The following is a 3,055-nucleotide window of genomic DNA, read 5'->3' as shown; positions in this document are numbered from 1 at the left end:
GTGACGTCTGATGCACAGGAGGAGGAGCTGTTTTGTGACTAATGTCTTAAATCACTCAAAGATCAAGACTTTGTTCAAACAAAAAAAAAAACAAGATGTAGATCAGCAATGGATGTGAATGGGTGCCGTCAGAATGAGAGTCTGATAAAAGCAATAATCCACAGCACTCCGGTCCACCAGAAGAGAGAAGATCAAGCTAACCTATCATTAAAAGGTACTCTATCTATAATCACTTTTCTTCTAGTGAAAACGAGTTCTGGTCTGAATCAGGAGAGAAATCTGCTCAGATCAAGCGTTTACAAAAGCGCTCTAAACAAACATGTGTCTGGATTCTGATGCGAGAGACCACAGGAGATGGATTTATGGAGTTACTATAGATTATAGACTTGTGTAATCATGGATTAGTTTCATCTTTTGTGTTCTCCAGATGTTAACTGATGGACTGGAGTGCTGTGGATTATTGATGTTGACGGCACCCATTGAGTGCAGATCATTCATTGCTGAGTCACTGATGCAATGATACAAATTTTCCATTTTTGGATGCACGAACCATTCTTTCAGTAAAAACTCACTTTCATGTATTATTTTTGCGTCATAAACCTATAAACAAACGGCATTTCAAATTAAAAAATCCATTGTCTCCAATGCATATGGAAATAAAGTGGCTGGAAACGCTGCGTAATTGTAAACGGTCGATTTTGATTTCATGTCTTCACTTGACAATCAGCGCTCTTGTTCTCTGTCAGCTATACACAAAAACAAATGATAAACGTTCAAACATGTAATACAATGTTTCCTGTGATTCATGCCGCCTCTGTGCAGCAAAAAGTGCATAAACATACCTTGTCACCTCTGATGTGATGCAACTGGGAAACTCCGCCTCTGATCTTCATGAAGTAACGTTATTGAGATTCAGAGCGTGTTGAGGTTTAATCTGTGAATCTGGAGCAGGTAAACAGACCCGAGGCTGTAATTTCTATATCAGCAGGGAAACATTTTCAGAGTCTTTTGATTTCATTCTTGGCTTACCGTTTAATGGATGTCTGTGTGTGGGTGTTTCTGTGGAACACAACGTGCACGAACACACACACACACACACACGCACACACACACACACACACACACACACACACACACACACACACACACACACAGGATCTGTTCCAAACTCCAGCGAGTGTCTCGCAGTCTAATGCTTCCTAGGGGCCGTTGACTCAGGATCTGTTCTTGTGTTTAAAACCAGCTAAATGCAGCACAGCGGAATAGAAAAGAACACAGGTGTTTTGGGATGCTTTTTTTTTTTTTTTTTTTTTTTTAAGTTTAACTTCTAAAAAGTGTAACTTGGTAGTTTCTTAAAAATGCTGGTTAAAAAAAATAAATGCATTGAAATACAAATGTAAGAAACGTATACAAAAAACTTCTTGTGTGGACCTTATGTGGATAGCATCATAAACACTGCTCCTCATATAAAGCTAGTTTTAATATAGCTTAAAAAATAATAATATATATATATATATATATATATATATATATATATATATATATATATATATATTATTATTATTAATATATATATATAATATTAATATATTATATTAATATAAATATAATTATTTTTGCATTTGCTCTTGAAAAGTTTGTCAGTTTTTTGTCTTGTTTTCCAGTGAAAATGTTTAATGATTCTTAAATCAAGATACATTTACTGGAGAAGGAGAATTTATCATCTTTCTGTGAAATTGATTAAAATTAAGCAAGAGATTAATACACAAATAAAAATTGCAGTGTATGCAACATATGACTTCCAGTTGAAGACTTTCTGCTCTGATTAAGGGCATTATTTGTTTTTAAGACCCACAGAAACCCTGAAATAGAACAGCTGCTGTTACAAAGTGCATATACCTTTAATTGAGTAGACCGTGTAGAGAAGGTGTTCGTTCCAGATCACACGTGTTGTGTTTCTGCAGTAGATCGTCTGAACAGAGTCCTGAGAGCAGAGTTGAGATGACACTCATTTCCTCTTCACGCAGACGTCTGGAGAACAGCCTCTCTTTGATGCACCTCCTTATTTAGTTTTGCACTTATGTATTCTGCTCCTCTCTCCCTGTAGGAGCAACCGATAGTCGTATGAGCGCTTCTGGTCACAGACTTCACACACAGCCCTAATTTTGTCACAGTATTACTAACACTTTCAACGCATCTCCTAGCCCTATGAAGCAATAGGCAGCACACTAGGTTTTAGGTATACGTTTGCTGGCTGACAGTCATTCCAGAGTCGATCTCACACATCTGAGGATTGAGAGATTATCGAGTGTCTGTGACTTTCCTTCATTCTGGCTGTTAGGGTTAGCGATAACACCAGACAAACTCTGTTTCCATAAACACACACACACACACCCCTTACAATGATGTCCTCTAAGGTACAGCGATGTATCCGATGTTAATACCACGCTACTAAAAGATTTGCAATAACAAGATACCAATGTTCAACAGATTCAATCAAACAAAAACTGATTTGAATAAGTAAAACTTTCCCGTCCCCCCAAAAAATAAAGTATAAAATCAAATAAGTTGGGAGTGGATTTGGGGTGAAAAGTGATTTGAGCACATATGAATTCTCTTGTGAGATTCAACCCAAAAAAAAACAAGCTTCTCCTCATGTTCTTCTCAATGACACACCTCTCCTCGCCTCTTAAAATCCCTCTTTGCAGTCTGTGAATTTTAATGACGTTTCTGTGACGTTGAATATTGACCTAAATCTTCAACCAGATGAAATATGAATCTAAGTAGAAGCTTGTGTTCCTTCAAACAGGAGAAATAAAGTTTTGTTCTGACAAACCGCACAGAATCTGTTATCTGCGGTCATACTGAGACTGTCTGAAGAGTTATAGATCATTAATATATGTTGGACGGCTTAATATTAACTGCTCTGTACAAAATGTATATTAAAAAGATTAGTTGCTTTAAATTTGATCAGGACTGTCAACATATTTCAATGTTGTTAATTTTTTAAGTTTGAGGTCAAATATTCATTAAGGATGCATTAAAAGTGACAGTA

At 36.5% G+C, this 3,055-nt stretch overlaps 1 long non-coding RNA gene across 1 annotated transcript in view; it reads right to left on the bottom strand.

Moving 5' to 3' along the window:
• Nucleotides 1-1,058: 1,058 nt before the first annotated feature.
• Nucleotides 1,059-3,055, bottom strand: part of LOC122357472 — a 15,753-nt gene continuing 13,756 nt past the window's right edge. The window contains exons 4-5 of the long non-coding RNA XR_006252487.1: nt 1,900-2,101; nt 1,059-1,243 (exon numbers count right to left, since the gene is read on the bottom strand). This is a non-coding gene — a long non-coding RNA (uncharacterized LOC122357472). The remainder of the gene's footprint in view (nt 1,244-1,899; nt 2,102-3,055) is intronic.

The sequence above is a fragment of the Puntigrus tetrazona genome, chromosome 2, assembly GCF_018831695.1.
Source record: "Puntigrus tetrazona isolate hp1 chromosome 2, ASM1883169v1, whole genome shotgun sequence".
In the NCBI taxonomy this organism is placed as follows: domain Eukaryota; kingdom Metazoa; phylum Chordata; class Actinopteri; order Cypriniformes; family Cyprinidae; genus Puntigrus; species Puntigrus tetrazona.
The sequence above is the reverse complement of the archived record's forward strand: the minus strand, read 5'-3'. Positions and strand labels throughout refer to the sequence as shown.